This window comes from Pelobates fuscus, chromosome 3 (genome assembly GCF_036172605.1).
Source record: "Pelobates fuscus isolate aPelFus1 chromosome 3, aPelFus1.pri, whole genome shotgun sequence".
Lineage (NCBI taxonomy): Eukaryota > Metazoa > Chordata > Amphibia > Anura > Pelobatidae > Pelobates > Pelobates fuscus.
In genome coordinates, this window is record NC_086319.1 from 152,910,568 (window position 1) to 152,928,096 (window position 17,529).

A 17,529-nucleotide genomic window follows, 5' to 3' on the forward strand; every position below is an offset into this window, starting at 1 on the left:
GGCAGTTTGGATCCAGATCTGGTACAGCGTGTACACGTGGCTGTATCAGGTAGGCCTGAACTTTACGGACAGTTTCCATACATAGATTGTTGGAGGCAGGCCGTAAACGACTCGCCAAGATGGATTCGGATATGCCACGAGGAGCAATGTCGCCTCATGGTGGCCAGGACTTGTTTGTCCACTAGGACTACGGTTAGGCCCATTTTGGACACGCCCCCTGAGTCCGAGATCCCTATGCCGCCCCCTTACTTCCCTGTAGAAGGAAGTGATACAAGTACAGGAAGTTCTACACCCCTTCCCCCATTGTCCCCATCCGCTTCCGCTTCCTCCTCGAGTTCAGAATCCACCCCCCGTCGTACTAAAACTCCCCTTCCGGAACCTACCCCCGTTAAACCCAATTATCCTGATTTGGCGCCACTTCAAACTTCCGGTCAAGCTTCTTCTAGCTCGGCTCGGAATATTTTATTCACCGGCCTTCCCCACAATAGAGCCTCTACATCCCCACGTCTTATTACCCCCCGACCGGAACCCATAACCGACGCCCCTCCACGTAGCCCTATACTAACCCGACAACTGACCGGTACCCAACGACCCAAACATTATCAGATGCCTCTTCGTTTGAATCCTGGGTCAGCCTATCTTGATGCCACAGGTCAAATGGTGTATGCTGACCCAGTCTTCGTATATGTCCCGTTCACGACTACCGATCTCTTGAATTGGAAGACCCACAATTCCTCGTATACTGAGAAACCACAAGCCATGACCGACCTGTTCACCTCGATAGTCCAGACGCATAATCCAACCTGGGCTGATTGCCAGCAATTATTAATGACATTATTTAACAATGAGGAGAGGACTAGGATTAACCAAGCGGCCATTAAAGCGCTAGAGGAAGAAGCTCGTACTTTAAACCAAGCCAATCCAGCAGCATGGGCCGCAACTCATTATCCAAATACCGATCTCGAATGGAACGTTAATGGCGCAGATATGTGTCACCTAAAAGCCTATAGAGATGCTATAATTGCTGGCATGAAAGCCGGAGGGAAGAAAGCCATAAATATGTCGAAGACAGTTGAGGTGATTCAGAAAAGTGATGAAGCGCCTAGTGTCTTTTATGACCGATTATTGGAGGCATACCGCTTGTATACCCCCTTTAATCCAGAAGACACCGAGAATTCCCGAATGGTAAACTCTGCCTTTGTCAGCCAAGCCTACGGGGATATTAAGCGCAAGCTACAGAAGTAAGGAGGGTTTGCAGGAATGTCCATTACCCAACTAATGGAGGTAGCGAATAAGGTGTATATGAATAGGGAATCAGAAAGTAAGAAAGAGGAAGAGCGCAAGATGCGTAAAAAGGCGGATATGTTAGCGGTAGCGATCGCAGGTGTAGATAGACGGGGCCCAGATAGAGGCGATAGTAGGTGGAATAGGGAGCCCCTGAGTAGGAATCAGTGCGCGTATTGCAGAGAAGAAGGGCATTGGAGAAGCGAGTGTCCGCAAAGAGAGCAGTACGAGAGAGATCCACCCAGGGCAGGTTATGGAAACTTTAGAGGCAGAGCGAGAGGTAGAGGAGGCCCCGGAGGGAGTAATTGTCAGGGTACCTGAAGTCTCTACCTCTGAGAGAGGTAGAGACTTAGAAGTTTATCCGTCCAAAAGGGCTGTTTCCTCCGTCCTCCGTGGTCCCTCCGGTCATTTACACGCCGGCCGCGAGGGATCCACTTCCTTTTGTAACACGACGCCCAGCAGTCGACGTCATGACGCCAACCCGGATCGACCTGTCACTCAATTGTCTGGAAACTAATCAGGACTCGTCGGAGGCGTGTCTACTCTCCTGAGCCAGGGTATTTAACAGTGCTTCTTCCATTTGCTCATTGCCCTGTCGTGGTTCTAGCCTGTCTAGTCACTCAGTGCTCTTGTATTCAAGTTATCCTTTTGGTTCCGACCCGGCTTGTTTGTATTACTCTGCTTATCTCTGTTACCCTTTGACTCGGCTTGTTCCTCGCTTACCTGTCTTCTCGTTCCCTCGACCTCGGCTTACCTTTGACCATTCCCTCTATCTCCGTACGTTAGTCCGGCCATTCTAAGGTCCGGTATACGTACCTTTCTACTGTCTGTACTCTGCGTGTTGGATCCCTGTCCCGATCCTGACAGTAATGGTAATAGAGGAAGTAATGGAAACAGAGGAAGTGTAAGAGAAGACAGGTACTATCCCGCAGCGCAAAGGTCCCGCGATAGAGAAGGTAGGGACTTCGTAGAATTGGCTGACACGGTCATGGAAGACTATTGATACCGACCGGGCTCCATCCCCCTTGGTCGAGCGGAGCCTATGGTTGATGTATCATTAGGGGGAAAAAGGAGTGCATTCATGATCGACACTGGTGCTGAACATTCGGTGGTGACTAACCTAGTTGCTCCTCCATCTGGAAGAACTATTACCGTAATAGGAGCAACTGGAAGAAGTGCTGCAAAACCGGTTCTTAAAAGTCGACTCTGTACATTGGGAGGCCACGTAGTAAAACATCAATTCCTTTACATGCCTGAATGTCCAGTCCAATTGCTGGGACGTGATTTGCTATCCAAATTACAAGCGCAGATTACGTTCCTACCAAACGGAACAACATCTTTAAAGTTTAATGGACCTTCAGGTATTATGACATTATCCATACCAAAGGAAGAAGAGTGGCGACTTTATACAGCGTTGACTAACCAAAACCCTAGGAGTGATGAATCATTATTCAACATACCAGGAGTTTGGGCAGAGAACAACCCACCAGGATTGGCCCGCAATATTCCACCTATTAAGATCGAACTAAAACTTGGGGTTTATCCAGTGAGCCTAAGACAATATCATATCCCGCAGAAGGCTAAGAAGAACATTCAATCTCATCTGGATAAGTTCATACGGTATGGTATCCTAAAATTCTGTACTTCCCCCTGGAACACCCCATTGCTGCCTGTTCAAAAGCCCGGTACAGATGAGTATCGACCTGTGCAGGACTTGAGAGCAGTCAATGATGCGGTTGTTAGTATACATCCAGTTGTGCCCAATCCGTATAACCTGCTTGCTTTAATTCCGGGCGGGGCTACCTATTTTACAGTCTTAGACCTCAAAGATGCCTTCTTTTGCCTCCGAATTGCCGCAGAAAGCCAATGTATCTTCGCTTTCCAATGGGAAAATGCTGTAACGGGCTCAAAACGCCAAATGACTTGGACAAGACTGCCCCAAGGGTTTAAAAATTCACCTACCCTATTTGGTTCAGCTCTAAGTCAAGATCTACTGGATTTCGAGTCCATCCCAGGAGAGTGTGTATTGTTACAATATGTAGAAGACTTGTTGATAGCAGCAGTTACAAAAGAAATATGTCAGCAAGCAACGCACGATCTACTACACATTCTCTGGAAGGCAGGATACAAGGTGTCTAGAAAGAAGGCTCAGTTGTGTTTGCCAACTGTCAAATATCTGGGATTCCATATCTCTGAAGGTCAAAGAATTATGGGGCCAGAGAGAAAAGAAGCTGTGTGCCAAATACCGATACCCAAGAATAGAAGACAAGTGCGAGAATTCTTGGGGGCAGCAGGCTTCTGTAGGATATGGATTCCCAGTTACGCGATACTGGCAAAACCTCTGTATGCAGCTATCAAAGGTACAGAGCACGACCCCTTCTTATGGACTCAAGAACAACAAACGGCATTTGAAGATGTGAAGAAGGCTTTGATGAGTGCCCCAGCATTAGGCCTGCCTGATCACACACGACCATTCTACCTGTATGTACACGAGCAAAGAAGAATGGCTGTGGGAGTATTGACACAGTACTTGGGATCATGGCAAAGACCTGTTGCCTATATGTCTAAGCAACTGGATGCAGTGGCCAGCGGACTTCCACCTTGTCTAAGAGCCGTAGCTGCAGCTGCCCTGCTAGTAGCTGAAGCCGATAAACTCACTCTGGGTCAAGAACTTTATGTACGAGTCCCACATGCAGTACAGACGTTGTTGGATTACAAAGGAAATCATTGGTTTAGTAACAGCCGTATGACCAAGTATCAAGCAATGTTGTGTGAAAACCCAAGAGTGCATTTAGAGACTGTAAATACCTTAAATCCAGCTACCCTTTTGCCACAACCTACTGAAAGTCAACATGATTGTTTGGAGGTGATGGATGAAGTATTCTCAAGTAGACCAGATCTTCGTGATTTTCCCATCCAGAACCCTGATGTTCAATATTACACAGACGGCAGTAGTTATGTGAAAGAAGGGATCCGCTATGCAGGATATGCAGTAACAACAATAGACAAGGTGATAGAAGCACTGCCACTGGCAAAAGGAACATCAGCACAAAAGGCAGAATTGATAGCACTGACACGAGCGTTACAATTGGCTGAAGGTTTGAGAGTGAACATCTACACGGACTCCAAGTATGCGTTTTTAACCACTCATGCCCACGGAGCTTTGTATAAAGAAAGAGGACTATTAAATTCAGAGGGCAAAGAAATCAAGTACGCAGCTGAAATCCTACAACTATTGGAAGCAGTATGGGAACCGAAAGAAGTCGGTATTATACATTGTCGAGCGCATCTGAGAGGAGATGGCGATGTAACTAAAGGAAACCGGATGGCAGATAATGCAGCTAAGCGTGCCGCTGAATCAGGAAGACAGGAATATGTGGAACATATAGCTGCTCTTATACCAACCCCACTGTCTCAATGGACTCCAGTTTATACAGCTCAAGAAGAGGAGTGGTTAAAGACTGAACCTGGAAAGTATTTGGAGAACAAATGGTATCAGTTAGAAGATGGGAGAATAGTTATTCCAGCATCACTAGCGCTAGAAATTGTCCAAAACTATCACAACGGGACACATTCTGGGAGAGACAGTACAGAAGAATCTCTCAGAAAACATTTCTACATACCAAGATTGTCCAACTTGACTCAGGCCATTGTACGAAGATGTGTAACGTGTGCTAAAAATAATGCAAGAAAAAAATAATGCATGTTTCCCATCAGCTCCTGCCTAACTAAACTAAATATAGGCTACTAAAGCCCATTAAGACACAAAACACAGCCTTTAACAAGTGGCAGAAGGGCACTGCTGGAGGGACCACCTTGAGCATATACCATATCACGCAGACACAGCCGAGAACAAGCGACGTCCGATCATGCGGCCTACCAAGCCTGACGGCCCGGTGAGGGGGGGATGCGGCCGGTCTCCCACCGCCGGGCCTGCATCAAACACACAGCCCTGCACCCCCTCCTATGGACCGGTGGGGGTTATCCCGGTCCCCGTTGAGGGAGTCATCCTTCACACAAAAGCAAAGTCTCCCTCCAACCAGCACACGCCGCGTGGCAAACCTAAGATGGCGACCGAGTCGAGGGCTACACTGTCTCCTGAAGGCTTGGGAAGCCGTTGCTGGCAGACACGCTTCAACGCTCAATTTGACCGGATCTGCCAGGAGTTTTGGGCTCGCATTGAAAACCGGGGAGCCTAAGAGAGGGTAACCCCCACACAGCGACTACACACCACAGGGGTCTCACGCTCCTTGGTGAACGCACGAGCTCTGGGTCCTACTAAGCGGCAGCAGAGGGTCCGCCGTCCTGATGCAACAACCCTACGCTGTGATAGCCGAAGGAGGAGACCCAAAGCATCAGCCGCAGCAGAGCCAGCTCACCTGGGGAGACACACCAGGTTACAACCTACTAGGTGCCCCACTACAACGATGTTGACAGCGAGGAGGTCTGCTGGACACTGCCGACTCAATCCTGATGCGACCCAATGGCACAACTCACATCCTCGGAGGGACCACACATGCCGTACCGAAAAGCAACATGGAGGAACTTCGCTATCCCAGGTGAAGACTCACGCTACGCCACGAGCTATCATTTACCTGAGCTCAACAGCAGGGACACCCAAAGCCTCGCAGCTCTCTAGGCTGACTGGACACTCCACGGATCTGGACTATATACAGCCACAGATGGGTATTGGCTAGCCACAAATGCTTCCTCAGCCATAGGCCTCCCTCCACGCTAGGCCACACACAGCAGCATTAAAACCAGCTAGACTAGCGTTATAACTACAACATTTGGCTGAGCAGGCACTTAGTGCACTTATTTTGTTCCATTGTTTTATTGAGTTTTATCTTGTTACCCACACGGCATAGAGTTACAAATAATTTCCTCTCACCACAGTTAGCCAGGGCCGCAACGCGGGAATTCCTATATCCCCATTCTCATATAAGTATAGATGAGCCAGTGGCATCATATCTTCTGTGTTAATCTTAGTATGGTATATTATGTATTTCTTCATTTTACTTTAGCTTCAAGCATCACCTTACCTTTCTGTAAACGTGTATCCACTCAGATCTTTTATTTAGATCTAAAAGTTAAGCTTGTTTTATCATAATTATAAAATGTGCACATTTCTCATATACCATGACACAATCTCTTGATGTACAAATGCATGTCGCTGCCGTCATGGCATCTCAAACCTGTATTTCATCGATGCACAATAAAAATAAAGAATTAAAAAAAAAAAAAAAATAATGCAAGGCAAGGACCAGTAAAGCCACCAGGAGTCCAGTTTATGGGGGGACTCCCTATGTCCGATCTACAAATTGACTATACAGTAATGCCTAAATCTGGTGGACATCGCTACCTACTGGTAGTTGTGTGCACCTATTCAGGCTGGGTAGAAGCATGTCCTACTCGTACAGAGAAAGCAGGAGAAGTTGTGAGATTCCTGCTACGAGAAATAATACCCGATATGGACTACCCTGCTCTATAGGATCGGACAATGGTCCAGCCTTTGTTCATCAGTGCCTACAACAACTGACTCATATGCTTGGTATAAAGTGGAGGCTTCATACGGCATATAGACCCCAGAGTTCTGGTAAAGTAGAGAGAATGAATAGAACTATTAAGAACCAGTTGGCAAAAATGTGTCAGGAAACCCAACTTAAGTGGAACGTTCTTTTGCCCATAGCTCTATTGCGAATCCGCAGTACACCTACCAGAAGGATGGGCCTCTCTCCTTTTGAAATCATGTATGGGCGACCACCTCCCGTACTTGGTAACTTAAGGGGGGATTTGAGTCAGTTGGGAGAAGGAATTACTCGGCAGCAGGTTGTAGAGTTGGGTAAGACTATGGAGGAGGTACAGAAATGGGTACAAGATAGATTACCTGTGAATATTTATCCCCCAGTTCATAGTTACCACCCAGGAGACCAAGTGTGGATTAAAGAGTGGAATAATGTACCGTTAGGGCCCAAGTGGAGAGGTCCTTATATTGTTCTTTTGTCTACCCCTACAGCGATAAAAGTGGCTGAAGTGACTCCGTGGATACATCACTCCAGGGTTAAACCAGCAGCAGTCGATTCTTGGCAAGTTATACCAGATCCAGAGAATCCCTGCAAGATCCGGTTAAAGCGCACGACTCAGTCGGAATGACGAGGAACCTTGTGGATTACAAATTTTATTGTTTCAGAGATTGGTAAGTGAGTGAGACGGCCATAATAAAGCCTGTCCGCTCACCAACAAGTGATTTAAAAGTCAGGAAAAGTCTCGAAGGGACCCCTGTGAAGACGAGCAGAACTCCATTCCCTGCAGCCCTTACATCCTGGAAGCTGAGGTGCCATCGCACGGACGAAGACTGAGGATGCCGACGAAAGATGTGCTTATGATAATGTTTATTTATATGTATTTTTATATTCAGGAAGGTAGAGGTACCGACACTCCTAGCTGTGAGGTATGCATTAAGACTACAAGAACAGGTAACCATATTTCCCAGACCCTAATTTGGCATTCGCAATATGAATGTAAAGGTGATGTGTCTAGGTGTAGATACTTAAATGTAGAGTATAGTGTATGCCATCTAGGGGTAGGAGAAAGTGCTTCAATCCAGAGTATCAACCCCGTACAATTTGGTTGACTCTAAGGAATGGAGATCCTCAGGGGACCCTAATAAATAAAACGGTATTAGAATCCGTACATTCTTCGGGTGTTCTGCTATTTGATGCATGTAAGGCAATATCAAGTGGTAGAAAGCCGTGGAATGTATGTGGGGATCTTAGATGGGAGAGAACGTATGGGTCTAATGATAAATATATTTGTCCCAGTAGTAAAAATAAGTATGTGAGTCCTAGATGCCCAAATAGAGATTATAATTTTTGCCCATATTGGTCTTGTGTGGGGTGGGCAATTTGGGGACAGACAGCAGATAAGGATATGATTGTGACTAAGCTGCCTACCAATCAATACTGTAAGTCTATGGAATGCAATCCAGTCCATATACTTATAAATAATCCTGACCAATTCTTAGATAGATATGGTAATTTATTTGGGTTTCAAATATACGGGACGGGTTTAGACCCTGGGACAGTATTGTTTATAGGGATAGAGACCGATACGGTAACCTCCCAAACTCATCAGGTATACCATTCCTTCTATGAAGAAATGAGTATAGATAATAAGATCCCCCATAATGCTAAAAACCTGTTCATTGATTTAGCTGAAAGTATTGCCGGTAGTCTTAATGTTACCAACTGCTATGTGTGTGGAGGTACTAACATGGGAGACCAATGGCCTTGGGAAGCAAAGGAGGTAATGTCTGGTTCTGAGGCAGTTGAACAATTAATATCTTCACAAGCCGATTATCATATGAGTGTTAGAGGTAAATCTGAGTGGAGATTAAAGACCTCCATCATAGGTTATGTTTGCATAGCGAGGAAAGGAATGATGTATAATACTTCTGTAGGAGAATTAACTTGTCTAGGGCAAAAAGCTTATGATGATGATACAAAGAATACAACTTGGTGGTCGGCTTCAAATGTCTCAGAACCATCTAACCCGTTTGCAAGATATGCCAATTTAAAGGACGTGTGGTTTGATTTATCCATCACATCTAGTTGGAGAGCCCCAGCAAATTTGTACTGGATCTGTGGTAAGAAGGCCTATTCGGAGTTGCCACAGGACTGGGAAGGGGCATGTGTGTTGGGTATGCTCAAACCATCCTTCTTCTTGTTACCTATTGAAACAGGTGAGACTTTGGGTGTTAAAGTGTATGATGTGAATCATAGGAAGAAATAGAGATAGGCGCCTGGGAAGATGATGAATGGCCTCCCCAGCGTATTATAGAGTATTATGGGCCAGCCACGTGGGCAGAGGATGGTACCTTTGGTTATAGAACCCCAATTTATATGCTCAACCGTATTATAAGGTTACAGGCGGTGGTTGAGATTATTACTAATGAGACCTCACAAGCGCTCAATCTTCTAGCGAAGCATAATACAAGGATGAGGACAGCAGTGTACCAAAATAGATTAGCCTTGGATTACCTATTGGCAGTAGAGGGAGGTGTATGTGGGAAGTTTAACCTGAGCAATTGCTGTCTTCAAATAGATGACGAAGGGCAAGCAATAGCTGAGCTTACTAGCCATATGGTTAAACTAGCGCATGTGCCTACTCAGGTATGGAAAGGGTATAATCCAAGTAGTTGGTTTGGTAGCTGGTATGAGCAGTTTGGAGGGCTTAAGGCATTGGTAGGTGGAGTCCTACTGATTTTAATGTTGTGTCTACTCCTGCCATGTCTTATACCCTTAGTAGTTAGGTCTGTGCAAAGCCTGATAGAAAATATAGCAGAGAGGAAGGCTGCTGTACAGATAATGGCAATTTATAAATATAAGGCTCTAGATCAGGGAGAACCAATGCAGGAAGATGAGTGTTAAAAGATTCACATCATAGACAAGTCTGGTCTGGTCCATGGTAACCTGAGGTATATGCAAACCAAGGTTAAGTGATGCCTCAAGTAATTGTGAAATATCAAGAGGCATCAAAGGGGGGAATGTGGTGGAATCTCGGTAAAAATAAATTTAGTAGGCCGAGATTACCACGTGGCATGTGTACGTGCATATGCTGACGTATCGATCAGTTAGTTGCACGTGGCAAGATACGATCAGTAGTGTACGGAGCATGTGCGAGAATACAGGATGTAGTATTCCCCTCCTCCATTGTGCTGGACAAGCCATGCAGTCAAACAGGAAGTTAATTCTTATTTGTATTGATTGGTCAAGAGAATGTGCGGGTGGAGCTTAATATGGGAGGAGTTATGTGCCTATATAGGGAGCCTGCACTATTGTCCGGGGCTCAGAACTTGCTGTATTTTGGTGACATTAGTCCCTCTGAGTCCCGATCGGTGAATCGAATAAAGAATCTCTTCCTTCCTGAAGAAACCTGTGTCCATCTCTCTGTGCTTGGCTTCCGTCAGTTTCTCCGGTATCAATACAGACACACACCTTGCATCCCTTATGTATACAAACACAGATTCACACAATGCATCCGTTACACACAACCAGAAACACACAATACATCCCTTATACACCAATGCAAACTGCTTCCACTACACACAAACACACTTGCATCACCTACACAAACTGGTATCACTATACACTACATATCATAAGCACACATATTTGATCCTCTACAATAACACATAACACATCCCCTACACACTCCACTTACTTGTGAGCGAACTCATGGGTGGGTGGAACATATAAGTGGAGTGTGCAAGGGGCCCCCCAAAAATGGAGCTGCTTCCAATTCTCCCAGAACATTGAATTTTGTGACCACAGTTGCAAACAGCCTCCAGAGATCTTGTTCTACACCAGACCAGTGGAGCCAAACTGCAGCCCATCATCATCCTCATCTGGTTGTAAGTAGGCAGTCTAGTATATTATTAGTGACACTAATCTATAATTTACCTCACATTAAAGGGACACTATAGCTTAATGAAGTGGTTCTGGTGTCTATAGCTGGTCCCTGCAGGCTTTTTAATGTAAACACACACTGTGTGCAGCACTGGCGTTAGTTCATATGGCAGGTCATATGGGTGGGGCATTGTGATGTCCTGGTGTCTATAGCATGCCGCCCTATGAAGTATCTGCACATGTGCGGCAAAGCTGCACATGCGCACCAGGGAGAAATGACGCTTCTGAATAGAAGCGTTTTATTGCTCCCTGCTCGCACCCTCCTATTTCGTCATTTTGACGAAATAGGGGGCGCGGCATCAGGAGGATCCCGGCGCTGTATCCGGGTAAGTAAAACCCCTTCCCTGTAGTGACCCTTTAATGTTATTATTTTATCATTTATATAGCGACAGCAAATTCCGTAGCGCTGTACAATGGGATAAACAACTCCTAGTTTATGGAATAAGAATATACCCGGCGAGTAAAAATGCTATCCCCCCAGATTTTGGGGGTTCCTACGCCCATGCCCTAGAGGCACACACTGCACCACCTGCACACACACTACAATCCTGACATACACACTCATACACAAAACTCTGTAAAGTAATACAATGTGAGCAAGATATTACTTTGCTGCAGATGGATTTAGGTAGATTGGGGGACTGGGCACTCAAATGACACATGAAACTTAATGTTGCATGTACCTGCAAAAACATATTTAGCGATATAATTTTTTTTTGTAAATATGTTTTTATTATAATTTTACATTCACATTGAGACTCGCAGGTCTATTCAACCATATTATAACAAAAGCACAACATGTGCCAGATCGTTTATGGAAAACAAGTAGAAATTCGGGCTCGCAGGCCCACATCAATGATGGACTCGCAGGCAGTGGCGTCTCTAGGATTCATTTTTAGGGGGCGCACATGGTGGGCCAGGGACAAAAGTAGGGGGGCACATTTAACCCCGCCCTAACCGCAGTTTGACCCCGTCCCTGCTGCATGTTAAGCCCCGCCCCCGACACAATGTGTTTTTTTTTGTTTTTGTTTTTTTAATCCCTGGTGGAGAATTCATTATTTTCCACCAAGGATTATTAAAAAACAAACACATTTCCCTTGATATAGTCCATACACACACACAGACTGCTGAGTCCTTACACACACAGAGAGACAGACTGCTGAGTCCATACACACACACAGACTGCTGAGTCCATACACACACACACAGACTGCTGAGTCCATACACACACACAGACTGCTAAGTCCATACACACACACTGCTGAGTCCATACACACACACACAGACTGCTGAGTCCATACACACACACACACACACAGACTGCTGAGTCCATACACACACACACACACACAGACACACAGACTGCCGAGCAGTGGCGGATCCAGAACCAAATCTCGGGAGGGGCACTGGTGGTGGGCTAGAGCGGGGTGAAAAGGGCTGCAGCGGAGGAATAGGGGACTCTTGTTTAGGGGATAGGAGGCTGTACACATATGCGGCCACACACAGTGATATGAAAACACAATAACACACTGGCACATACACACAGATAAAAACATATACCTTCACACACATACACTGGCACACCCACAGATACAAACCTATACCTACACATTCACACACAGATACCTACATACACAGATACACATACCTACACATATACACACACATACACACACACACACATCCCTAAATATACACAAAATGACACACATACCTTCACATACACACACACAGATACAAGGCAATATAATATACAGACAAACCTCCAGGTACCGAAGATATATTTATTGGAGTATAGAACACCTTAAAAGTGCAAACGTGCAACGTTTCGACCCTAGAGGGCCTTAATCATGTTTAAGTCCGTCTAGGGCTGAAAAGTTGCCCTTTTATGTGGTGTTCTACCCTTCAATAAATACACCTTCAGTACCCGGAGTGTTGCCTGTATATTCTATTACCTTGTATTGTTGGACGGATTAGCAGTGTCTTTCTAATGCAGAACACCTCTGAGGCTGTGGGCCAGAGTGAAAAGCGGAACCTGAGTGCAGTGGTACACACAGATCCACACTAACACACAGACATACTCACAGATACACACTGACACTCACAGATACACACTGACACTCACAGATACACACTGACACACACAGATACACACTGACACTCACAGATGCACACATATTCACAGATACACACCGACACTCACAGATGCACACTGACACTCACAGATACACACACATACACACACACATACACACTGACACTTGCAGATACAGATACACACTGACACTCACAGATACACACACATACACACTCACACATACACACTGACACTCACAGATAGATACACACTGACACTCACAGATACACACACATACACACTGACACTCACACATACACACTAACACTCACACATACACACTGACACTCACAGATACAGATACACACTGACACTCACAGATACACACACTGACACACTGACACTCACAGATACAGATACACACTGACACTCACAGATACACACACATACAGACTGGCACACTGACACTCCCAGATACACACACATACACACTGGCACTCACAGATACACTCACAGATACACACTGACACTCACAGATACAGATACACACAGACACACACATACACACTGACACTCACACATACACACTGACACTCACAGATATAGATACACACAGACACTCACAAATACACACAGATGTACACATACCTAAACATACACACTGGCACACACACAATTTGCAGTTTCCATAATGTTAACCACCCACCCTGCCCCTTCCATACCTTTTGGTTGCAGGGAGGTGACTTTCTGGGGCTGGCTGATCCTGGTGGTAGTCTGAAGCTGCAGAGCTCTCTCTCCTCCTTCTCTCCCAGCTGCCTCCTCCTTCTCTCTCAGCTGCCTCCTCCTTCTCTCCCAGCTGCCTCCTCCTTCTCTCTCAGCTGCCTCCTCCTTCTCTCCCAGCTGCCTCCTCCTTCTCTCCCAGCTGCCTCCTCCTTCTCTCTCAGCTGCCTGCAGCCTGGGTGTTCTCAACCCGCGCGGTCTGTAAGCTGGGAGGAAGTAACAGTCACTTCCTCCCAGCACTCCCTGCAACTTTAAAGGGGCCCGGTCTGCCAAAGGGCTGCAGCACCCGACCGAGCCCCTAATGAGGTAGGTCCACAGATGGCAGCTGCACTATTTTCTGGGGGGAGGAGCAAGTTGCCGGCATTTGGGGGGGCCCAAGGGGGGGCACAGCATGATGTAGGGGGGGGTCATGGCCCCCTCTGCCCCCCCCCTAGCGACGCCACTGCTCGCAGGTCCTTGTCAGTAATTCGATGATTGAGTATCTATTGTCATTTACGTGTGTTCCATGTGGTTTGATTATTCACTGCCTCCCGTCTTGTTCCCGTTAGGACACCTAGGTCTTTTGTATGTGCGGCCTTATCTCGTTTAATGAGGGAGATGACGGGTTAGTACAGTGTCGGCGACCCTTAAGTCACCGCAGCGATATAATTTTTAATTTGTGGGGTAATAGCTTCTAGATCTAAGGATAAATCTGAATACCATTTTGAGGTCAATAATTAATTTTTTCCTAGTTTGTTGCAAAATTGAAGGTGCTTCAGACTGTTTTTTTGCCCTCTTTTGGATCAACAGCAAAAGCAGATGTGAGAAAAGCTGACATTGATGGACACATGTCTCTTTTCAGCCTGTGCAACTTTGGAACTCCTACGAGACACGAGAGACAAGTCCAAGCAAACACAGCGCAAGCCTTTTATTGAATTTGCTTGCGCTAAGCAAAACAAATTCAGGGCCTTTTTTCTCACGCAGGGAGCTCTTGAGCAGGGCTCTGCACATGGGCTGCCTTGGAAGAGCATTGAACCAACATGCTCACTTTGAGAGGAAGTGTGCTTGTGATTGGTGATGACAAAACACCTCCTCACAGGGCCACTGTGATTAAAAAATGCCGGGCCAAGTTTTTTTTCCAGTCCAGCCCTTTGTGTGGATGTATGTGTGGATTTATTAAGCAGTGTGTATGTTTATGTGATAGGCAGTTTGTGTGTGCATTAAACAGGTTTTGTATGTACGTATGTAAAAAGCAGTCTCTGTGTGTGAATTTGTGAATGTATTAGGCAATGTCTATGTGTGTATGTATTATATGGTTTGTGTTTCTATATGTGGTTCACTAGCTACTCATGAACAATACTAATGGCATATGAAAGTAACTGAGATTCAAACATTTGGCAAAATTGTTAATACTTATGATTTAAAGAGGATATCGTTTTTTTTTATTATGACACAAGTCACTTTTCAGACTATGTAACTATGTTTCTCTTATCTGGTAAACTCTTTTTTAGCTACTACATTTTTGATATCATAAAATGTAGATTGTGTGCCCAGCTTGTTTTTATTTTTAAACATAATTTCCCATACTGTGCTAATACATTGCTCCTGCTAACGTTTGGGAACATTTATGAAAAATGATTCCAATTGTATTCTGTAATGTGCCAGTTATTAGCAACTGCTGAATAAAAACAGGTGTATTAAATATTCACAAAAGGCCTGAGTTAAGTTGCAGTTTGTGCAGATTTATTAATATATTATTCAATTATTCATTAGTTGTGAAAATCGCAACAGAAAACAAGTAAACATGGCCTTCTAAATCCAGCATTTTCAACAAAACATTTAGTTAAAAATGCTAAACTGAGTGCAGTAAAGTCATTTCCGTTCTTATTCAGTATAATTAACATCATTATCATTAAAGTAAACATTGCTTCTCATTTTATATAACATTTTGCTCTCTAATAGGTTCTTTACATGCCAGGGAGGTGTGGGTTGATTCTTTCATTTCCTGGGGTTACTGTGTTTTACTAGCTAGAGGCAATCAATATATCCCATTCCTTTTCATTTCCTTTAATATCCATCAGTATTTACCAAGTTCACTCCCTGGGGACATCTGAGACCAGGAGGATCTGTGCAGAGTTGCAATTTAACCCCTGAATGTAAAAAGTGTAGATACAATTGTTTTCTCTCTATATTCTGGAAGCAGCCCTAATTATAACCCATTAATCGCTGTAAGGTAATTGGACCCACATTAGCATAGAAGAAATATAACAAAATAATCTTTTATTTTTGACAGTTTTGAATGGTTGGTCTTCTAGGTCCTAGACTAGAGAGTCTAGGATATTGAAACCTAAAATTACATGTCATGTTTAACCCCTTAAGGACACATGAGATGTGTGACATGTCATGATTCCCTTTTATTCCAGAAGCTTGGTCCTTAAGGGGTTAAAGTAAAAGAATATTTAAATCTAACAGTAGCTTTTACTGTTTTCATAGATTTAGACTCATAACAGTACAATGTCTAAAGGTGATTTAAATAACACTGCAGGCACCATAATTATACATTTCACTTTAGTTGTTATGGTCCCATGAGTTCCCTGGTCTCCACCCCACTGTAAGTAGTCAAGCCATTTTTACTTGTGGTCCCTTAGGAACCTCTCCCTGCCTGCACTACTTTCGTAATCTCTCTGTCTGAGCTAAGCCTGGTAGTGCAGGACTTAGGTCAGGAGAGCTCATGAAAGCTCCTATGTAGGAGCTTCTGGATCTCCAGTGGAAGTAACAAGCTGGGTTACTGTGGACCATGTTATTATTATTATTATTATTATTATTATTTTATTATTTATATAACGCCATCAGATTCCGTAGCACTGTACAATGGGTGGACTAACAGACATGTAATTGTAACCAGACAACTAGACAATAGAGGAACAGAATGTCCCTGCTCAATGAGCTTACATTCTAGAGGGAGTGGGGTATAGTGACACAAAGGGTAAAAGTGGGGGTACGAAGTAGGTTTTGGGAAAAGTATTCACTGAGGGCTTAGCAGGTAATTTTTGACAGTTGCAGGAGAGGAGTCATGGTGGGTGGGGGATAAATCCTGCTAACAGTTTAATTGATATGCTTTCTTGAAGAAGTGAGTTTTCAATGATTTTTTTGAATGAGTGTGAGACTGGGTGAAAGTCTTACGGAAAAGGGAGGGGAGTTCCACAGAAGAGGTGCAGCCCTGGAGAAATCTTGGAGGCGAGCATTAGAAGTAGGAGTACGGACAGAGTATATACGTAGGTCTTTGGCAGAGCAGAGGGGCCTTGACGGGACATACTTGTGTACAAGGGAGGATAGGTAGGTTGGAGCAGCATTATGTAGGGACTTGTAAGCAAGCACCAGTATTTAAAATTGAGCCCTATATCTAACTGGAAGCCAATGCAGGGACTGATAGAGCGGGGAGGCGTGGGAGGTGCGAGCGGACCGGAAAATTAGCCTTGCCGCCACATTCATTGTAGATTGCAGCGGTGCAATCTGGGAACATGTAAGACCACTGAGAAGGGTATTGCAGTAATCAAGGCGAGAGAGAACAAGAGCATGGGCCTTTAGCTGCATTCGGGGTTAAATAGGGGCAGATGCGCGCTATGTTTTTGAGATGGAAGTGACAGGATTTGGCGATTGATTGTATATGAGGTGTGAACAGGGGCGGACTGACCGGTCGGGCACTTCGGACATGGTCCGAAGGCCCGGCCGGGAGGGGGGCCCGCCATCAGGGGGCCCGGCCGCCCCTTTAAATGCTGCAGCCGCCTGAGCGAGCGCTCAGGCGGCTGCAGCTTGTCACCTCACCTCCCCTCCCCTGTAGCATGGCCGAGCTGCTCTGCGTCCGCGGTGCCGGCCGGAGTGATAGGAAGGTGCACACACACTGAGTGTGCACCTTCCTGTCAGTCCGGCCGGGTACAGGAA